Source organism: Mastomys coucha, unplaced genomic scaffold, assembly GCF_008632895.1.
Source record: "Mastomys coucha isolate ucsf_1 unplaced genomic scaffold, UCSF_Mcou_1 pScaffold2, whole genome shotgun sequence".
Classification (NCBI taxonomy): Eukaryota; Metazoa; Chordata; class Mammalia; order Rodentia; family Muridae; genus Mastomys; species Mastomys coucha.
The window spans coordinates 19,328,710-19,337,572 of record NW_022196902.1 but is presented as its reverse complement, the minus strand read 5'-3'; the positions used below and the strand labels follow the sequence as shown (position 1 = coordinate 19,337,572).

At 43.0% G+C, this 8,863-nt stretch overlaps 1 pseudogene; it reads left to right on the top strand.

Annotated features, from left to right (window-relative positions):
• Nucleotides 1-712: 712 nt before the first annotated feature.
• Nucleotides 713-6,464, top strand: LOC116097931 (annotated as a pseudogene).
• The last annotated feature ends 2,399 nt before the right edge of the window (nucleotides 6,465-8,863 follow it).

Genomic DNA, 8,863 nt, shown 5'->3' with positions numbered 1-8,863 from the left:
TGATGTCTCCAGTGCAGTATGACCCATAGCAGCTGACAATGCCTATATTGTGCTAGCACAAGACTGGAGCTGCTATTAGCCAATCATGGACTAGTGAGGGATTTTTACTTTCTCTTGCTGAATTTCTCCACTTTAATACCAGTTTGTATAGTTTAGACTACTTCATAGGTATGTCCTATGGCAATTGGTATTGGCATCTCAACTCTCTTTCCTCATCTTGGGTGTGAAAATTATAATCAGATGTATCAAGAGATATTTAAAATGTGCTAGCCATGACTCAAAAGTTTCCTTGAAGGACAAAGTAGCAGTTAGGACAGAAGAATGATAATCAGTGGGACTAGTCTAAGCTGCATTGAGTTGATGTATCTGAGGAAAGATGTAGATCCAAGGAGTTCACAAAAGAGAGGCAAATATAGACAGGAATTCAGGAAAATGTCCAGGAGGCCAAGAGTCATGCCAACTGATGTAGGGTAGCTAGATTTTGTCACTCAGGGGATCATCCTAAGGCTAGCAGGCATAGCAACCCTTGATTTTGTTGACAATTATTTTTAATAACATAGCTTCAAGAGCTGGTCCTCCCAGAAGTAGAAACTGTGCACCTGTGCCACCAGTGCCTTATAGTGTGCAAAGAGAGTGCTTCTAATATACTTAGTAGAGTAGGCATGGCTCTGCAGTTAAGAGTACTCGCTGTACTTTTTATAAGTACCAGCCCATGGCACCAGGTCCAGACTGGGTAGTCTTTGAGCACGTGTGCAGTTGCTGTTTGGGAGTGGACTCATCTGCTCGTGGCTTGCTTGAGCCACTGCAAACACTGAGTGATGAAGAGTTCCACTGTCTCAAGGCTGCTCGGGAAAGAGCCAGAGAAGTTTAAACTCATACCAATATCCTGGACGAAAACTGAGAATGCTTCCAAAGACCACCTGGTAAAGCTATTGAACACACATTATCCAGAGCAGGCATGGGATATGGTGTTGAGCCTGCTTCTACAAGTCAATCAGGAAGACCTTTCAATCATGGCTCAGAAAAAGAGGAGACATAAACGAAATACAAAAAAGTTTATGAAGAATACATTTCATTTCAAAGTATATGGACATTGGAGACCAACACTCATATACCTGATAGAAACTACCAAATAATTATAGAACTCCAGTACAGAGCACTCCAGGACATACTTGATTCTGAGTCAGAGCCAGTCACTGCAATTGTAGCAGGTCAAAGAGGAGAAGGAAAAATCATTTTCTTAAGAAAAGCAATGTTGGGTTGCCTCTGCCCCAACCATCTCCATCTCTATGCTACTGTGAGTGGGACATCCTGGATGTAAGGCCCTTCATGTCTTATATTTGGTGTATTGGCCCGGAAAGTCCTTCTCTTGGGACCAGTGACTGGAGACCAGAGGACCACTCGAGCAGGTTAAAGGGCCTGCAGGTGGTACAGAAAGAAGTATGGTTACAACTGGCAGCTTCCTATGAATCTGGTACCCCTAAAGCTTCACATTGGTTCCAGGTTGGGGATTCTGTCTACGTGAGGCAACATCATGCCCAGACGCTCGAGCCCCTTTGGAAAGGACCCTATGTAGTACTGCTGACTACTCCAACGGCTGTCAAAGTGGATGGAATCGCTGCCTGGATACACGCCTCGCATGTGAAGCCTACTCCCTTAACTGAAACCGGAATACCAGAAGATCACCCTACCTGGAAGGCCCAGACTACTGAGAACCCTCTGAAGCTGAAGATCATCAAAGGGCCCAAAGATGCGGGTCCTCTCCCTGGTACTATATCTTAGTATTTTTCCCTTGTGCTCTTCTCTCCTTGGCCCTTTTCAGCCATGCAACCTAACCTGTCAAATGATAAACGGGGCGGGAGAGACTGTTTGGAGCCTATCTAAAATCACCACCCCGTACACCTGGTGGCCTGACCTTTTTCCAGATGTTTGTAAATTGGCTTTAGGAGCCCCAGCCAACCTGGGACTTAGAAGGGTACTTTGATACTCAGACCGCTCCTTCAACACCTTCTTCAATTGGGCAGCATGGGCTGGACCCATGGGGAGGTTGCTCTACCAAAGATCGGAGGAGCATGCTGAGGGCTTTTCCTTTGTATGTTTGCCTGGGTTCTACCGAGATTGGTCCCTAAACCCCATGTGTGGAGGAAAGGCAGAATTTTTTTGTAAGAACTGGGGCTGTGAGACCACAGGAGATGTCTTGTGGGGGCCCTCCTCTGTTTGGGACTATATCAAAGTGTCAGCAAATTATACTCATCAGAAAATGGGGAGCAAGGGAAATTCAAACTGGAAAGATATCCCCAGATGCCCAGGATGGTGTCACCCACTTTGAATCGCATTCACTAAATCAGGAAAACAGGTCTTAAATTGGACCAGGGGCTATGTCTGGGGTCTTAGGTTTTACTAAACTGAAGGTCGAGACCCCATATACACCCTTAGGCCCCAATAAAATCCTGGCTCCCACCAAGCCCCTTATTAAAGTTCCTAAGCCTTTGCTCCCCCCAAGGCTCCCCCTATCAGGCTGTGCAGCCCTGCTAACTAAGGGCTAGTTCCTGCTCCCAAAGACAATCCAGAGTTACCACGTTTAGTTCATTTAGTTCAGGAAGCTTTTCGGGTCATCAATAGCACTAACCCCAATGCCACCAATTCTTGCTGGCTTTGTTACATAGTAGCTCCCCCTTATTATGAGGGGATTGCCTTTGTTGAGACAGTTAACCTGTCTGATGATGCCTCCCAATGCCGCTGGCAACAACATAATGCCAGACTCACCTTGTCTGCCATTACTGGGCAGGGAGTATGTGTGGGAAAGATCCCCTCCTCACATGTTCATCTTCATAAGCAGACTTTCCCTGAGCCCAATGCATCTGTTCACCTCCTGCCATGCCCCCCCCCACTTGAGGGATGGTGTGCATGCTCCTCAGGAGTTACTCCATCTGTCAACTCTCAGGTACTCAACAACACTCAGGATTTTTGTGTTCTGGTACAACTAGTTCCCAGGCTGGTGTACCATCCCTAAGAAGAATTATTGTCCCATTGGGATGAGAGACAGCTCAGGGTTCAGAGAGAACCTATAGGGATAACTGTTTCTGCCTTGCTGGGACAGGGACTGGGGGTGGTTAGAACAGCCACAGGAGCGTCATCATTGGCACTCCAACGCCAGAGCTATCAGAGTCTTAGGTCCGCTATAGATACTGATATAGTGGAAACGGAAAATTCCATTTCCAAGATCCAGGAATCCTTGACTTCATTATCTGAGGTAGTCCTCCAAAACAGGAGAGGCCTAGACCTCCTCTTTCTCGAGCAAGGAGGTCTGTGTGCAGCCCTGAAAGAAGAATGCTGTTTTTACATAGACCATTCTGCAATTGTAAAGGATTCAATGGCCAAGGTTAGAGAGGGACTGGCCAAGAGGAAGAGAGAAAGAGAGCAGAGCCAGGGTGGTTTGAATCTTGGTTTAACTCTTCCCCTTGGCTCACTACTTTGATTTCTACCCTCTTGGGACCATTAATAATCCTGATGTTGCTTTTAACTTTTGGCCCTGCATTTTGAACCACTTGCTGGTCTTTATTAGAGAATGCATAAGTACAGTTCAGATTATGATGTTAAGACAACAGTATCATGAATTGGGTGAGTGAGTTATAATTTCATGACTCAAATACTCACAAGAAAAAGGGGGAAATGTGTGACCTTAGAGAAGAACATAAGATGGTTGCTGAAAGACCTTGCCAGGAATGTACACTCCCTTCCTGGAATATCTCAGCAATACAAACTTTATGCTCCAACTGCAGGGCAGGGCAGGTGCAGATAACAACCAAAAATGTTTCAGTTCCCCCTTCTGGTGATTAAGACCACACCTTGCTTTGGACCACCAATGCCAAGAAAGAGGGGGGGTGCTCAAACGGGTGTAAATCGATTCATGTTGTTACCAAGTCTACCCTCAATGACTTATAAAAATTGTGTGCTTGGCATGTTGGGGTCGCCTCTGCCCCGATTGCAGGATGACCCCAGTGTGCTGGATCAATAAACCTCATGCTTGTTGCATTGAAAAAAAAAACACACACACACAAAGAAAAGCAATGTTGGGCTGACATTCCACTCTACAAGATGGCGGGGGGGGGCAGTAAGCCTAAGTGTGAAGTGTTTGCAATCACATACTTCACCACAGCCTCAGAGTGAGAAAGGTTTATTTCAAAAGTTGAAGAGGTCTTGAATGACTGGAAACTGACTGGACACTCACTGGAAAAAATCACTGGAAAAGACATCCAGTTTCCTTCTGTGCCTGGAGCTGATCATGTGCTACAGCTCTCCTTACCCAAATACTGCCAAGACAGAGCAAGTCTCCCAGGAGTGCTGACAAGCCTATGAGTAGAGGTAAGACCACCACTTCTGCTCAAATTCCTGGCCCAAGAAGGACCTGCTCTGAGCCATCAGGACATAGGATCCAAGGAACAACTTGGGACAGGATCTTTCTGGTTTCTGTCTACACACCAGAGCTGACCCTGTGCCACAGCTGTCCATAACCAAATTCCTCCAGGAAAGAACTGGTCTCCCAGGAGTTCTGACACACAGACTTTCAGGAGAGACAAACCACAGTCAGAAAAAGCAAGACCAGCTAACACTAGAGATAACCAGATGGTGAGAGTCAAGGGCAAAAAAATAAGCAGCAGAAACTAAGGCTACTTGGCATCATCAGAACCCAGTTCTCCCACCACAGCAAGCCCTATACACATCATCACACTGGAAAAGCAAGATTCAGATCTAAAATCACTTCTCATGATGGTGATACAGGACTTTAAGAAAGACACATATAGCACCCTCAAAGTAAACAGCTCGAAGCACTTAAAGAGGAAACTCAAAATTCCCTTAACGAGTTATAGAAAAACACCACCAAACAGGTGAAGGAACTGAACAAAACCATCCAGGATCTAAAAATGGAAATAGAACAATAACAAAATCAAAAAGAGAGACAACTCTGAGATAAAAAAAAAATACCTAGGAAAGAGACCAGAAGTCATAGACACAAGCATCACCAACAGAATACAAAAGAAAGAATCTCAGGTACAGAAGATACCATAGAAAACATTGACACAAAAATCAGAAAAGGGATAAAGTTTCTAATCCAAAACATCCAGGAAATCCAGGATATAATGAGAAGAGCAAATCTAAGGATAATATATATAGAAGAAATTAAAGATTTCCAACTTAAAGGGCCAGTAAATATCTTCAATAAAATTATAGAAAACTTCTCTAACCTAAAGAAAGAGATGCCCATGAACATACAAGAAGCCTACAGAATTCCAAATAGACTGGACCAGAAAAGAAATTCCTCCCATCACATAATAATCAAAACATCAAATGTGCTAAACAAAGAAAGAATATTAAAACAGTAATTTGGAAAAATGTCAAGTAATATATAAAGGCAGACCTATCAGAATTATAACAGACTTCTCACCAGAGACAATGAAAGCTAGAAGGTCCTGGGCAGATGTTATACAGACTCTAAGAGAACACAAATGTCAGCCCAGGCTACTATACCCAGCAAAACTCTCAATTACTGTAGATGAAGAAACCAAGATATTTCATGACAAAACAAATTTACACAATATCTTTCCACAAATCCCTACAAAGGACAATAGATAGAAAACTCCAACACTGGGAGGGAAACTACACCCTAGAAAAAGCAAGAAAGCAACTTCTTTCAAAAAACCCAAACAAACATGTAGCCACACAAACAAAAAAATAACATCAAAAATAACAGGAAACAACAATCACTATTCCTTAATATTGCTTAACATCAATTGACTCAAATCCCCAATAAAAAGACATAGACTAACAGACTGTATACATAAACAGGGCCCAGGATTTTGCTGCATACAGGAAACTCACCTCAGTGTTAAAGACAGACACTATCTCAGAGTAAAGGGCTGGAAAACAATTTTCCAAGCAAATGGTCCCAAGAAACAAGCTGGAGTAGCCTTTCTCTCTCTCTCTCTCTCTCTCTCTCTCTCTCTCTCTCTCTCTCTTTCTTTCCTTCTTTCTTTCTTTTTTCTTTCTGAGACAGGGTTTCTCTGTGTAGCTCGGGCTGTCCTGGAACTCACTCTGTAGACCAGGCTGGCCTTGAACTCAGAAATCCACCTGCCTCTGCCTCCCAAGTGTTGGGATTAAAGGCCTGCGCCACCACCACTCGGCACCTTTCTAATATCAAATAAAATCAACTGGTGTAAAAAAGTTATGTGAAGCTCTGAGTCATGCTAACTGTAGACTGGAGTGCGTTGGGTTAGACCTGTGTGAGTGACTTGTGTTAGGGTCTAGCATTGGCTCTCACCACCTGGAAAACACTAACGAGTTTAAGTCTGGACTGGAATACTTTGGACCACTGTAGGTTGGTGGTGCTTTATGAGGCTTTGAATCACAAAAGATGCAACCTGAAGATGCTTAGACTGGGAAAATCTGCATTTTCTAAATCATAGACATTACTGCAAGCTGTGGAAAAAATGATAAAGAAAAATAATAATCTGAATATTTTGCATTAACCCTGGGTTGAAGAACAACACAACAAAAGGGGTGTTCATCTGGTATGGAACAGTAAGAATTGACCTTGTGACCAAGGCTTATGTTTCTCGTATATATCCTGTCCCACGCTGTCCACCATGGTACTGGTAGATGTTCCACAGTATCCCACCCCACCAATCTTTAGATCTCCCCTCATCACTTTGCAAACATTTATATTATGAACACATTCACTAAACAATAAGCTTGTTTGAAGAAAAAACAACCAACCAACCAACAAAACAAACAAAAAGTGTACTTGCTGTGCAGTCATGAGAAATCACATTCAGATCCCCATACAAGAAGGGAATCCCACATACATTTGTAATGACAAGGGGGGCAGAGACAGGGAGATCACTGGGACTTGCTAGCCTCTAATCCCATGTTCAGGGAGAGCCCTGCCTCACAGGAATGGGTGGAAGGTGATAAAGGACAGCTGAGGCCCTCTTCTAACCAACTGGTGTCACATGGACACACATGTAAAAACACTCTCACAGATAAATAAAGAAGAACATGACTTCACCATAACTTCCTAAATACTTTTACCCTTGTAATAAGCCAATGCCACCCAGAATTGTATAGTGGCATGGTTTATCACAACACAAATATTGAAGTAACTACTCTACCATTGTTAAAAAAAAAAAAAGGAGAGGGGATTGCCAGCACCAGAAACCCCCATGTTTTCCTTATCAATAGCCAGTCTCAACTGTCGGGACTTATGAGCTAAGCACACATCCCTAATTTGGAGGTTGAGATTTACTTGTCTTTTGAAATTGCTACAAATATAAAACTATAGTATATATTCTTAAACATTTTTTCTTCTTAGAATTATGCTTATAATATATGCATATTATTTAAATGATTGTTATCCTTTTGATTGCTTCAGAGCACTCCATTAAGGATATAATACTATTTACTTTCTATATCATACAGCAAAATTAGAGCCATTTCCAGTTTTTAATCCATATAATAATTTGCCATGATGAATAGTCTTCTGTATACACTAACCCATCTACATACAGATCTCAGCTGAATATCTACCTTGCTGGGTGATTGGCATACATATCATCAACTTTAGCAGAAACTTCTAAAAAGTATTTCCAGAGAGTTTGACCTCAGAATGTTATAATCACTTGATGTTGTCAGCCTTTCAATTTTTAGTCAATTTATTATGTGAGAATATTTTTATTTAGGCAAGACAGTACTATGTAAGGCAAGGTAGTCTCTAACTCAAAGCCCTACCTTAGCTTCCCTAGTGCTGAGATTACATGCATCCTAGTTTGGGCAGAGGCAATTTAAAAATAAGTTGAATTTTATCAAACATTACATATATCCAATTAGACAATTATTCATCTTTTGCTAATGTGATAATTTATGTGGGTTCTTCTGGTGTTAAATCAATGTTAGGTTTCTGAAGTAAGCTTGTCTTTTGACTATAAGGTAGCCTTTCCTTACTTCGTCAGAATTGGTGTGCATCTATGCTTGTGAACAAAGCCCCAGTAGGCACAATTGCACCCTTCTCCCTAAAATGTCCTTATCCCAATCCCTGGAACCTGTGAAGGTAATACTATACAGCAATGAGAAACTGAGGTTGACAATCAGTTGACCATAAAACATATCTGGCCCGGTCTGTTTGAGATGGTGCCCTGAGCAGACCTTGGGTGCAAGCTTCACAGCCAGTCCCACAACACCCAGAGGAAACTCCACTCCCAGGTGCTCTGACATACCCAGGATCAGAGCTGAGGATGACCCACCATCTGTCCCAACACTGGGAGTAACTGGGACCAGTGGGACCAGGCACACAGAAACTCCACCAGGAGAGTGGCTCGGGTTAGTGTTCTGAGCAGACCTTGGGCACAAGCTCCTCAGCCAGTCCCACAACACACAGAGGAAGCCCCACTTCCAGGTGCTCTAACAAACCCAGGATCACAGGATCCCAGAATCACAGGACAACAGAGACAGCTTGATTCTGAGGAGTTCTCACACAACCAGGATCACAGGAAGGACAGGCTCCAGCCAGATTTAGCAAGGGCAGGTAGCACTAGAGTTAACCAGATGGCCGGGGGCAAGCATAAGAAAATAAACAACACAAACCAAGGTCACTTGCCATCATCAGAACCCAATTCTCCCACCATAGCTAGTCCTGAACACACCATTACAATGGAAAAGCAAAATTCAGATATAAAATCACTTCTCATGGTGATGATACAGGACCTTAAGAAAGGCATAAATAGCACCCTCAAAGAAATACAGGAGAACACAGCTAAACAGCTAGAAACCCTTCAAGAGGAAACACAAAAAATCCCTTAAAGATCTACAG